Below are 14,968 nucleotides of genomic sequence, written 5' to 3'. Positions count from 1 at the left end.
CCAGGGTGGGCTGTCAATTGAATTGGTGTCGGGCAGAAAAACAACGTAAATTCCCTCCGGGTATGAAGATTGTTTGTTAACAAAATAAGCACTGGTACTGTACTATCCAACCTTGACAAACTCTTAAAAATATGAATGCACATACTTAATCAGTTCCTTGATTTTGAACCCAAAAAAAATCTTATCTGAATTGACAGCGATAGGAGTTAACAGGTTCATGGTCTGGTTGGGTATGATAAATACTTACAGTAAATAAAGAGGAATATTCTATCACTGCATATTCTGAATATTAGAGATGGCATATTCCGCTAGTATGCGCAATACTAGTGGAATATAAAGCCATGTAAACAGCATACTGGGTAATCGCCCTTTACCTTCACCGACCCGGTGTAGCATGAGAAAATATATCCTGTGAGAGAGCGCACCCCTTCAGTGCAGCAGTGTGCCTTTAACATGTGCACGTCATGCAATGTAAGCGGAGACGATGGAAAAAAAAAAAAAAATTAACATTTTAAATGTTGTACATTTTTGTCTTTGCAAGCTTTTCCCACATCTGTACTTTTGCTGTAGGTGTGTTTATTCACACAACTTTTTACTCGTATTACAAAACTGGCAATAAGTGCTTAAAAAACTAGATGTTGTATTCAGTGTTTTAAGTGTAGTGCTGTGTATAACTAGGAAGTAGCAAAAATGACAAAACAAAGAGGAAAAATGTGCTAGCTCACGGGGTGCACTTTCACACCGGCATGGTGGACATCGGGTTTGAAGAAGAAAGTTACCCTGACCAGCGGACTGACGAGACTGAAGAAAACTAATTTTGTCAGTATGTCAGCACATAATATATTAGCCATCGCATACATATTATCTATTTATTTATTTTTCAAAATCTCTAAAGTGCCACTCACCAGTAGGTATCCGGGTGGTGTATAGATACAGTATAAAATGCTCTTACAATTTGAGGACAAAAGAATATACTGAAAACAAATATCCATTCATGCTAGATCTGCAAATATAAATCAAAATTTAAAACAGCATACATTTATTTATTTACTTATTTATATACAATTACAGCTCTCGATAACAGAAATTCAATCAAATGCTCTTTGAAAAAGCAACTACACACTATTTACTTATTTACTATGGTTATTATTTTACTGTACATTTGTTTACTGTAGGCTCTGTTGATGATGTGCTTGACTAAACAGTGGCAACTCATCTTCAGTCTGTCTCCTTGTTATATTAGTAACGACATAAGCAGGCATGTTTGCGTGAACACATTGCACTGAATTAAGATCCACAAGCCTACACAATCTCAAAATATCAGATTCCATATCTGAAAAACCGTGCAGTGGGAAGCAAAGTACACATGTGTCAAGGAATAAGAGAATTCCGCCTGCTTGTATACAGAGCATTCAGAATATTCTAGTATTCCAAATCCTTAATATTCTGAATACGTGTGCCATGTAAACGTACTGAATGATAAACAAAACAATGGTGGTTTTACACTTGCATACAAGACTGAAGTCATCTTTATTTGCGGCTTTATATCTAGCTGTCAGGAGAAATAATAACCAGTTGATTTATTGGGTGTCAAAGGCAAATATGGGTTGCTACTGTAGTGTCAGTTTATTTGCAGCTGAGTGTATGTGGTGAGGGTGGATCTTGAAACATTTGGTAATACAGGCTTCCTACTCCAGGCTTGCATTTCACATCTAAATGTAAATAAAACACTGCTTTATCATTTTTGCCACTCTGTCGTTGTCTTTAATTACATTTGCATTGGGGCCTGCACTTGGAATGATAGCATTACATTATATATTGTAGTTTCACGTCAATGCACACACATTGTAATTAGCGCTCTAGAGCTCTGTGAAGCCAGGCAGATTTTACATTTAGTTTGTGTCTAAAGTTTGCTTTACCACTGAATATTTTATGTTGACTAAAAAATGTTTTAAAAAAAAATGGTGAAAACGTAACACTTTTAAATGCAGCACAATTTTTTTTCTGGAAAAAAAAAAACAAAAACAAACAAAAAAACATTAATGGCAAATTGCTTGATAGAAACCAAACAGAAAGCAATGGGCAAAAGAAAGAGGGCAAAAGAAAGATGTGATGTCTTGGCAGTTGCATGCAGTGACTTCTATATCAAGGTATGCAACAACTTTTAAGAGGACAAAAAATATGTTTTTCACGAGCACATAGCAAATAATTAAATCAAACACATTCATTTTGACAAATACTAGCCAGATATTATGAAAGTTGTTAGCTAAGAATATAAAACATGTGCAAACCTAAATGTACTGCTGACATCAACATACCATCATTCTATCTTTTTTAACAAACTTCTCGGTGACCAAATTGTAGAAACCTGGAAGGCTGCACAGACACCTAAGCAGTTTTATTTCAATACTCCATTTCAACTCTTTTCCTGCTTTGCTGTTATTTTGCTGTACTTTCTAATTGTAATCTCAGTTTGAAAATGTTGTAGAATAAACACATTTGTCTATTATATTCTTAAAAATGTTGTGGAATAAAATATATTTTTTGTGAATTCCAAGGCATACAATGCATGCGTTATATATATAGATGGCACGCCACTGCATCTTGGTAACTTTTAGAACCACGACAAGAATATCATTTTTTTTTTTTTTTGCCAATGAAGGTTTTCCACATGATGCGCACCTTTATGAAATTGGAGCACAAAAAGAGGATGTCTGTTGTCTCTCTTGTGTCTAAAGACTAGATAAAATCATCATCATGATTAACATAATAATAATAATAATAATAATAATAATAATAATAATAATAAATAATAATAATAATAAATGATTTTCCATTTGGCGCATTAAAACTTGCACTTGTGTAAATGCTTTGATAATACAGCTGAGGGGATGTTTTATGTTTTGGTTAAGGCATGCAGTTCAGCAGATGCCGTGCGTCACAAACGCCTTAACCCAGCCCCCCAACCGCTATGACCTTACCACTTAGCAGAAAGAAAACTCTCTCACACTTTCTGAGAACATCTTTTTATGCATGTTCCTCTTATTCCCCACTTCCTATCTGCCTAACAACCCTCACCTGACTGACCATTGCACCAATGGTTTGTCAACCTTAGATTATTCATTGATTTCATGGTGTGGCTAACTGACAGCTCCAGCAAGCACCCCGGGGAAATCCTAGTGATGACAGTGCCTCCCAGATAGAGATAGAATGAAAGGTTTGGATAAAAAGTTAAGGAGGCTTTGTAATAACAATGGACAAAGAATGGGGGGCTACACTTTGAGAGCACCAGACTCTTTCCACCTGCGAAGACAAATAACACCCAGGCCTCCAGAGTTGAAAGGCTAATACATTGAGATATCCTTCTCCTTGTGTATTTCTTCCCCCAGGATACGATACTTGCTGAAAAATGATGGTGGAGGTCACATAAAATAAAAAGACATAGACTGGTGAGATCTGTAGGTCTAAATAGTTTAGAGAACAGAGTAAATTAGTTAAGTGGATTGGAACAGGGGAAGTGACAGGGAGGTTGTTCCCATGCCTCTTAGAACTACAACCGTACTTTGTTTCAAATTATCTTAGTTAAAAATATTACAAAATGTGAATTCTATCTGAACATTTTTTTAGTCAGGAAACAAAAAAACAGATAAAAAGATTGCTTTTCTTTTACAATACAAGACTGTAATTGTTGCAATAAGTTGGCCCATTGGTCTCACCCATAACAGCCTTCAATGCAGTCAAATAATATTGCCAAAACGAGGCAGCCAGGGAGCTTATGATAAGATCCAGATGAAACCTACTAAAAGTGGAGGAAAGGGAGGTGGTGGAAGAAACGAACCCAGATGAGTGTCAGGTAACAACACATGGTATATGGTAAAGAGTGTAACATAATTTAGTTCCTTTCTAGAAATAGTAATATACAGTACTATTTTTTCATTTGTATAACTGCAACTGATAGGTGCAGGGTAGACAGAATAGCAGAGAATCAGAGGGTCCACTATTGTTTCAAACAGTAGAATAAAAATATCATTGAACAGATTCCTTTCCAGACTTGAACGTGAAGCCACACACTCTTCCAAACATCGCCTTTTCATTTCCTGTTTCTGACGCATGGTGTTTCCCATCACAACTGTGTAATTCCAAATTGTAACTTAACTTTATAATATTAAATATAAGAATGCGGAATCATTAAGCTATTTAAAATCAAAAAGACAGTGCAGTGCAGTGCAATGCAATAGCGAGCAAAATGAATAGGAACAGTAATGTAATAGACTGGTAATAGATCTGGATTACTTTTATTACAATACAATTGGATAGCGGTAGCAGCACTCCAAAAGATAAATAGCTGACAGGTATCAAATTAATATTAGTCTGGGGAATAAGAAGCAATGAGCTCACTAAACATTCCAGTATTTCTTGTCTTAGGCTTTAAGGGTCAACAGTAAATAGAAGCAGTTTTAATAGATTAGATTTCTATGCAACAATTTAAGCAACCAGCAGTTTACAAAGAGAACTCTTCAAATTGCTCAAAAAAGGTGCTTTAACTGGCTTTGCAAAACAGACAACTGCACATCTCACAGATCAATTCTGCGAGGTATATTTATCTAGCTTTATCTTGCAGCCACCACAAGCTTACAAGTTAATTAAAAACTGCCATAACTTAAATGACAAATTAGCATGTTGCAGCAATGCTGTTATACCACTTATTTCTTGTTGCTTCAGCCATTTTCTGTACCATGTTGGATTTCTTCCAGTGGCAAATTTCAACTGCTGATCAGTAAATTTTAAAAAGATTGGTCATTTACTGTGGGTTATTTGCTTTGGTTAATGTGGAATAACATACATGCATGCATGTTAGTTGTTAACAATCCTTACATATAGTATTAAACAGAATAGAGCTTTAAAAAAAATATGAGCAATTGCGATATGAGCAATATTGTTACATTATGGCAACTATCCCCAGGATTACATTTAACTGTGGTGCTGCTATATGTATATGCCTCACACCTACACTTCCTGACATTTATTAGGAGCGGTCTGCCTGATTGCATTTGCTGCCCTAATGTGGGGCATGTTCTCCTGGTACTGTATACCCCTGATGGCGATGGCTGCTTTCATGTATAATACACCTATCCACCACACCAGAATTGGGTGTGAATGGTTTGAGAAGCACAATCTCTAGAGCTCAATCTAATTGAGCTTGTTTGAGATTAATTTAAACGATGCATTTGTCATCAGCGTCCTCTGCCTACCTATACACCAATTGTGTGAAATATTAGGAATTGAATGAGTAAAGTCTAGGCCACATTTTGTAAAGGCAGTGATCAGGGCAAACGGTGGCCCAACTCAATATTAAGTACAGGCTCTTATAAAGTGACCAGGCAATGTGGCTTCAGTTATGCACAACAGTATAAATTATTCTATAGTTTTGCTGTTTTATTACAATAGGAAATAGGGTACTACAACGAAAGCAGTACCAGCTATAAATCTTTAACTGTGTTGAAGCACATGACACACAGCAGATATAGTAATGAAAAAGCTATTGCCTCTCTATGTTACTGAACCAGCTTATACTTCATAATATCCATTAACAAGCCCTTTTAATGTGTGTGCGTGTGTTTTTCTGATAACAAACAAGCTGAAACTCGGAGCAGCTGATTCAAATTCAGCGCCGTTCTGAGACACGGGCGAGGGGAGGAGCCAACAGCACAGCAGAACAACGCAGTTAAACGAGGCAGTCTTCCCAGCGACAGCGAGAAGTACAGGCGTGGAAAAGTACAGAGCAGTTTAGAAGCAGTTTGAAAGCAGGTTGACGGCTGCAGAAGAAACTAAACTTCAGAAAAGAAAAACCCTCAACATGGTCTTCAAGCCAGTAATCTGTGACACCTGCATGATGTGGGAAATCCGAGAAAACCCAGCGGAGCTAAACCAAGTGTGCGTAAAGTGCCGCGCGATCCAGGATTTGCATAAACTAGTAAGTATGCTAGAAATGGAGCTGGAAGAAGTGCAACAGCAACAGGATCTTGAGGAACTGGCACACCCACAATTCATGGAAGTCTGCATCACCCCTAACAGACTGAAAGCCACCAGGGAGATAGAAGGTCAGAACAGCTGGGTTCAGGTAGGCAGAAGCAGGGAAAAAAAGAAACTTCCTCAAACACAACCACCAGAAATCAAAACAACCAACAAATTTGAGTCACTTCAGAATTTTGATGAGCAGAACCAACAACAAGAGAATGAAAGGAACAACATCCAGGACCCCATTGACAGTGGTGACCAGACAGCAAAAAGAAGGGAGGTCGTGATTGTTGGGGACTTCATATTGAGAAACACAGCAAGTTCAATTCACAGTTTGGACCCCCTTACTACAACAGTGTGTTGCCTTCCGGGAGCCTCGGTCAAGCACATCACTGAGAACGTGGACAGGCTCCTAGAACGAACAGGAGACGACCCGGTAGTAGTCGTCCACATCGGTACAAACAACATTGGAAGAGACAGACCAAAATCCCTGCAAAACAAATTCAGAGAGCTAGGAAAGAAATTAAAAGAGAAAACCAAAACTGTGGTATTTTCTGGTATGCTACCGACACCTTGCAAAGGACCATATGGACAATTGGAAATAATTAATCAAAACGCATGGCTGAAGATGTGGTACACACGGGAAGGCTTCACCTATCTTGATCATTGGACCACATTCTACAACGAGGACTATCTGTATAGATGGAATGGACTGCACTTAAATAACAAGGGAACCAGTCTACTTGGAGAAAAGATCCTCAAGCAGGTTCAGAAGCATTTCAACTAGAAAGGAAGGGGGGAGAAATCAACAAAAAAACAGAAGGGAGACCGCATCAAAACAAGAACAACAACTCAGGTAAGACAACCATTAAATGTATTTATCTAAATGCTAGAAGTATCAGAAACAAAATTCTAGAACTTGAAGCTACTGCACTAACAAGTAACTATGATGTGATAGGTGTTACTGAAACTTGGTTGTCTGAGAGTGATGGGGACGAATATAATATTTGTGGGTATACACTGTATAGGAAAGACAGGCAGGACAGAAGAGGAGGAGGGGTAGCGCTATACATAAGAAACAGTCTTGAAGCCCAGGTGTTAAACCTGGACAAAGAAAATAAAACCGAATCAATATGGGTCAGAAAAACTGACAAAAATTCAAAGGGCATAATAATAGGACCATGCTATGCTAACTTCCCCCAAATAAAATGGGAAAACCCGGTGGGTAGCACGAAGGATGAAATAGAAATGGTGGAAATGACAAATGACTGCTTCCTAACACAATTTGTCAAGGCACCGACTAGAGGGAGGGCATGCCTTGATTTAGTCTTTTCAAATAACGAAGATAGAATAACTAAAACAGAGGTCAGAGAACCACTGGCAAACTCAGACCACAACATGGTCTCATTTGAAGTGTTTTTTAAAACCCCAAAAGGAATGACTAAAGCTAAGGTTTACAATTTTAGAAAAGCAAACTATGAAGGTATGAAACAGAGACTAACAGAAGTAGATTGGAGTAAAATAGAGAAAACACCCACAGAAGAAGGATGGCTGATCTTCAAAAATGTAGTACTAGAGGCGCAAAACAATTACATCCCTAAAGTAGACAAATCTAAATGTAAAACTAAATTGCCAAAATGGTTTAATAGATCAATTAAAAAAAATATTCAGCAAAAAAGGCACTTTACAGAGCATTAAAAAAGGACCAAAAAGAAAGTATGCAGAAAGAGTATACAGAACTGCAAACTCAAGTCAAAAAGGAAGTTAGAAAGGCCAAGAGAGAAATAGAAATGAACATTGCTAAGGGAGCTAAAACCAATTCCAAAATGTTTTTCCAATATTATAACAGCAAGCGAACATACAAAGAGGAGATTAAATGTTTAAGAGATACAAATGGCAAAATTGTAGATGAAGAAAAAAAAATAGCAAATATATTAAATGATTACTTTTCACAAGTTATTACAAAGGAAGATACTGACAACATGCTCCACATGTCATCCAGTTCCTATCCAGTTTTAAATAACTTTAGCATAACTGAGGCAGAAGTGTTAAAGGGACTAGGAGCTCTTAAAATAAACAAATCCCCTGGGCCGGATGAGATCCTCCCAGTAGTACTCAAAGAAATGAAAGAAGTAATTTACAAACCGCTAACCAAGATCATGCAGCAGTCTCTTGACACAGGGGTGGTACCGACAGACTGGAAAATTGCAAACGTAATACCGATCCACAAAAAGGGAAACAAAACTGAACCAGGTAACTACAGACCAGTAAGCCTGACTTCTATTATATGCAAACTTATGGAAACTATAATAAGATCCAAAATGGAAAATTACCTATATGGTAACAGGGTCCTGGGAGACAGTCAACATGGTTTTAGGAAAGGGAGATCGTGTCTAACTAACTTGCTTGATTTTTTTGAGGATGCAACATCGATAATGGATAATTGCAAAGCATATGACATGGTTTATTTAGATTTCCAGAAAGCTTTTGACAAAGTCCCGCACAAAAGATTAATTCTCAAACTGAACGCAGTTGGGATTCAAGGCAACACATGTACATGGATTAGGGAGTGGTTAACATGTAGAAAACAGAAAGTACTGATTAGAGGAAAAACCTCAGAATGGAGTGTGGTAACCAGTGGTGTACCACAGGGATCAGTATTAGGTCCTCTGCTATTCCTAATCTACATTAATGATTTAGATTCTGGTATAGTAAGCAAACTTGTTAAATTTGCAGACGACACAAAAGTAGGAGGAGTGGCAAACACTGTTGCAGCAGCAAAGGTCATTCAAAATGATCTAGACAAGATTCAGAACTGGGCAGACACATGGCAAATGACATTTAATAGAGAAAAGTGTAAGGTACTGCACGCAGGAAATAAAAATGTACATTATAAATATCATATGGGAGATACTGAAATTGGAGAAGGAATCTATGAAAAAGACCTAGGAGTTTTTGTTGACTCAGAAATGTCTTCATCTAGACAATGTGGGGAAGCTATAAAAAAGGCTAACAAGATGCTCGGATACATTGTGAAAAGTGTTGAATTTAAATCAAGGGAAGTAATGTTAAAACTGTACAATGCACTAGTAAGACCTCATCTTGGTCACCTTGTTATAAAAAAGATATTGCTGCTCTAGAAAAAGTGCAAAGAGGAGCGACCACAATTATTCCGGGCTTAAAAGGCATGTCATATGCAGACAGGCTAAAAGAATTGAATCTGTTCAGTCTTGAACAAAGAAGACTACGTGGCGACCTAATTCAAGCATTCAAAATTCTAAAAGGTATTGACAGTGTCGACCCAAGGGACTTTTTCAGCCTGAAAAAAGAAACAAGGACCAGGGGTCACAAATGGAGATTAGACAAAGGGGCATTCAGAACAGAAAATAGGAGGCACTTTTTTACACAGAGAATTGTGAGGGTCTGGAATCAACTCCCCAGTAATGTTGTTGAAGCTGACACCCTGGGATCCTTCAAGAAGCTGCTTGATGAGATTTTGGGATCAATAAGCTACTAACAACCAAACGAGCAAGATGGGCCGAATGGCCTCCTCTCGTTTGTAAACTTTCTTATGTTCTTATGTTCTTAATATTCAAATGTTTGTTTGTTTTTTATTAAAAAGAATAAATTCTTCCCTTTCTTGATTCTCTGTACCAGATAATCCCCTCTGCAGCTTGCAACAAGTGACCCTGAGCTAATGAAGGCACAGTTGGCTAAAAGATTAAAAAAAAAAAAAATCAAATTAGTAGCTGCAAGACATAGCTGTCACATAGCACAGCAAGGCCAACAGGATTCATTAAAAAACTCATTTGTGTTTTGTTTAAGTTGTTCGATTGCGTGCTTAGTTAATGATGTGTACAGTATAATGTGATATTCTAACATAATGCAGTTACTACTAGGGCATTTATGTAAATATGGTAACAGAACTGTATTTTACTGAGAATTTCTTGGTAAATAAAAAACAAAACAAAAAACTGTCAAAAATAAATCATATTTGTTGAAATTTGGCATTATTTACAAAGATGTATTTAATTTTTTTATGTGTTTGTGCAAGAAAATCTTATGTTAATATAAAATAAAATAACTCCCTCTCTATAATGCACATATAGTGAAGAGGAAATGTAACTTTCCGTGAATTAACCATGCATAAAGCACCATGTAATCAACGCTATTTTTTACAAAAAAAAAAAAAAAGGTAACATTCCCATTGATGGATCATTTTAAGTAGTAGTTTTTAAACTGTAAATAGCCTGGTTAAACGGTGGTAGGTAATTCAGTTCTACTAACGACCAAACACGCAAGATGTTTTAAACTTTTGTATGGTCATAGTAAAGGTAGGAAAATTAAAATAAATAAATAAATCTGGCATGGTAGACAAAAAATAAACTGCATCACATCTTGATACCATGAAAAATCCTTTGACTGTTTAGTCCCAATAAACCAAAGCTAAAAAACGAAACCAGTGTTGTTGACATGCGTTGATTAAGGGCGTTGTAGTTTCCCTCTGCATTTTGGCTGATTGTAAACATCTTTCAGCATGTACTAAATAAACTACTATTCCTAGAAGACACTGCATGTCCATATGCCCATATTTCTCCTGCACAGGCAAACGCGTTCACTCTCTATTTATGTTTAGCAAATTAAGTTGATAGGATGTGCTTGATTTTTGCCTGCCTTTCTACTGCCTTAACAACTTTAAAAAATACTGTATGTAAAGTATACTAGTGACATGGTCTTGAAATCTAAATGCTATATTCATGTTGTATTCGGTGCATTTTTAAACATAAGCTGGCAGTGTGTGACAGTTACGTATATTATAATAAACTATGCTGGGCTACTGTTTTCTTTTCTCTGTTGGATAGTGGAGAAAATTCTAAAACCTGTTTAGACTGTACTTGAAGATCTCTTGATCTACCCGTACTAGGACTACCATGTACACTGGACTTGCCTGACCCAAGCACCACGTTACTGGATCCTCAGCTGATGATCCTTGCACTATTGCATTACTAATGTCATTGTAGATGTAAACTCTTGTAATCCTAACTTGTTGCATCCTAGATTATATTGTATTTTAGTGGTATTATTTGCACTTAATGTAAACTATACTGTATTTAAATATTAATCTTGCACTATAACCCTGTACAGTACTGTCATGTAACACCTGTAGGTCACCTTGGATAAAAGCGTCTGCCAAATAAATAAATAAATACATACATAATAATAATAATAATAATAATAATAATAATAATAATACTAATAATAATAATAATAATAATAATAATATGAAAAGTGTTGTCAGTCAGAATACAATAATATCATTCTACATTTTGTTTGGCCACTACTGTTCAGGCTGGGTTACAAAGACAAAGTAAAGAATAGCTGTAAGAATCCAATATCTGCCCTACTGTAAAACTCTTTAAATAATAATCACAACCAAATATTACTTTTCTATATCATGTCTTTAAAAAAACAATTTGGACAAACCAAGCTGGTTCAGATACACAATCACCAGAGCTCGAAACCCTTAGAAAATGAAAAGCTAGAGAAATTATACCCATACATCTTCAAACTTACGTATTTTCCCTTGACTTTCTTCTAATATTAAACCACAGAAACAGAAATACAATCATTAAATATGTATATTTAATACATTTATGTTTCACTTTTCATTATATGCGTGTTTTATACGGTATATATCTGTACAATACTGAGCTATTTTCATACATGAGAAGAGACATTCTTTTCCCCTGGCAAACCTGAACGGATGTTGCCAAGCTACCGAACGCTGGAGGTGAGAGTTCACCCCGACTAGTTGCTGCCTGTGCTTAGGTGCTATTTTTGATTCCACAATTAACCAGCAACGACTCTCTGTGTTTCCTTAAAATTAAATTATGTACATATTCAACAAATCAAGACCTCGTGTAGGCTCTTCTGGGACTGTAACACTGATGGCTGAATATTTTGTAAATCTGAAAATAAAATCTTGCAATAAAATCTTGAAAATAAAATCCTGCAATAACCCTTTCTTCAACGCCTGTTCTGCAGCCTAGGCCATTTCATTTATCAGAGACTGTGGCAAAGTGGTTTGTAGTGCTCCGGTGTATAGGTGAGTTGAGGTGCTCCAACAAAGGACAAACACAAAGTCTACCGGTCAGGTTTCTTTTAATGCCCTTTTTAAACCGGGTTTCAAATAATAAAGCTGGCTCTACCCAGCAATGGGTATTGCCAGTGAAAACTGGACCCAAAATAATAAAGCTGGTTCTACCCAGCAATGGGTATTACCAGCTACAAAACAAAGGGGTTGCAGTCCCGAAATAATAAACACAAAAACACGTCTCCAAACTGGGTGCTCTGGTGCAGGTGCGGTGCTTTGAGTGCTGGTGCTCGTGCGTGTTCAGGTCCGGGCTTCTCGCTGCAGCTCCAGCTTTGTATCAGCCGTCTGGCAAAACAAACACAATACTCCTCAATGAACCCACACTTCATTCAAGATTCCGTCCTTGTCTCCTCCCATTAACCACAACAAAGGAGACGATTACGGCGTCACGTCCCCCTAAAGTACCCTAAGCCCCGCCCCCTCCGATAGCTAGTTCAATCACGTCTCCTCCAATTCATGACTGAAACTTCGCCCACCGTACTAAGGCGATGACTCCAGGTACCGTAACGCCGCCCTCTTCCTGAATGGCCGGCTCCCGACTGTTCCCGGGATGAACTGCCCAACCATTCAGTAGGAAGCCCGCAGCTCCTGTTGTACAGTGCCCTCACTGGTCGAGAGGGAGATTTTTGATTCGGATTCATTCACTCTCCGTCACAGAGACCCTGTGATAACTCTTTCTTTAACTCCTGTTCTGCAGCCTAGGCCATTTCATTTATCAGAGACCCTGTGATAACTCTTTCTTTAACTCCTGTTCTGCAGCCTAGGCCATTTCATTTATCAGAGACCCTGTCATAACTTTCTTTAACTCCTGTTCTGCAGCCTAGGCCATTTCATTTATCAGAGACCCTGTCATAACTCTTTCTTTAACTCCTGTTCTGCAGCCTAGGCCATTTCATTTATCAGAGACCCTGTCATAACTCTTTCTTTAACTCCTGTTCTGCAGCCTAGGCCATTTCTCTCACATATCAGCATTTAAGGTAATTATTAAACATACATTTAAAAAGAACACAGAGACAAACTGTTTCAAAACTATTACTGAATTTGAAACAGTTAGATATTCGCAAATAGAGTGCCTGAGTCAAACAGTAAGTTTGACAAAATTAGATGAGATTTTAACTTAAATAGAAATCGATTGAGTGCAAACAGCCAAGCAGTTTCCAGATCTATCGAGCTTCTATTTTGCATAGATGCCCGCTGGAACGTTGACGTGCTTAACTGTGAATTACATTTTAAAATCAATCTGCGCACAAATACCAGCTTTTTTCCTTAACATTCTAATCTACAACTAATCTGATAACATAAATAGCTACTTAAATGTACTTTCTGACGCTGCATGGTCTAGAGACAAGCAAAATCATGTCTGTGACAGGACATTGTAATGAAGGCTCAATTCACAGCTACTGGACAGCAAATTAACAGGGAATGCAAGATTCGTCCACAATTCTGTCATCGGTGGGATTAAGTGGCCTCCACCTGTGTTAAATTGTAGTGATTGACATGATTTCAGGATAAATTCAGCAATTCTTGTACTTTCCCTCTGCTGGGTAGTGCATTTCAATGCAAAGACTAAACCATGAGCACCAAGACGCTTTCAAAAGAACTCCAGGACAAAGTTGTTGAAAGGCACAGATCAGGGGATGGGTATAAAAAAATATCAAAGGCCTTGAATATCGCTTGGAGCATGGTCAAGACGATTATTAAGAAGTGGAAGGTGTATGGCACCACCAAGACCCTGCCTAGATCAGGCCGTCCATCCAAACTGGATGACTGAGCAAGAAGGAGACTGATCAAAGGGGCTACCAAGAGGCCAATGGCAACTTGCAAGAGCTACAGGCTTTTATGGCCAAAACTTTTCAAAGTGTCCCAAGCACTCCACAAATCTGGCCTGTATGTAGGGTGGCAAGAAGGAAGCCATTACTCAAGAAAGCCCACTTTGAATTCCATTTGAAGTATGCAAAAAATCACTTTTCTGTAGATTCTGTAGCCATGTGGCAAAAAGTTTTTTTGGTCTGATGAAACTAAAATGGAACTTTCTGGCCTAAATGCAAAGTGTTATGTTTGGCGCAAACCCAACACAGCACATCACCCAAAGAACACCATCCCTACTGTGAAGCGTGGTGGTGGCAGCATCATGTTATGGGATGTTTCTCATCAGCTGGGACTGGGGCACTTGTCAGGATAAAAGGGAAAATGAATGGAGCTAAGTATAGAGAAGTCCTTGAGGAAAACCTGCTTCCCTCTGCAAGAAAGCGAAACTGGGAGGGAAGTTCACCTTTCAGCATGACAATGACCCAAATCACACAGCCAAAGCTAGACTGGAGTGGCTGAGGAAGAAAAAGGTAAATGTCTTTGAGTGGCCCAGTCAGAGTCCCAACCTAAATCCAATCGGAAATTTGTGGCATGACTTGAAGATTGCTGTCGATCAGCGCTCCCCAAGGAACTTCATAGAGCTTGAACAGTTCTGTAAAGAAGAATGATCAAATATTGTCAAATCTAGATGTGCAAAGTTGGTAGAGACCTAACTCAACAGACTCACAGCTGTAATTGCTGCCAAAGGTGCTTCCACCAAGTATTAACTCAGGGGGTGGAGACTTATCCAATTATGACCTTTCAGTTTTGTATTTTTAACATATAATTTTTTTCTCAATTAAAACTTTTTCCCCTTAACAGTGTGGAGTATGGTGTGTAGATAAGTGGAATAAAAATCCTCATTTAACTGCATGAACTCTGAGGCACTGACACAACATTCTATTTTTATTTTTTAAATAGAATTATGATTTTATATAGTGTAAGCAG

This window comes from Polyodon spathula, chromosome 9 (assembly GCF_017654505.1).
Source record: "Polyodon spathula isolate WHYD16114869_AA chromosome 9, ASM1765450v1, whole genome shotgun sequence".
Taxonomy (NCBI): Eukaryota; Metazoa; Chordata; class Actinopteri; order Acipenseriformes; family Polyodontidae; genus Polyodon; species Polyodon spathula.
Note: the sequence above shows the minus strand (reverse complement) of the source record.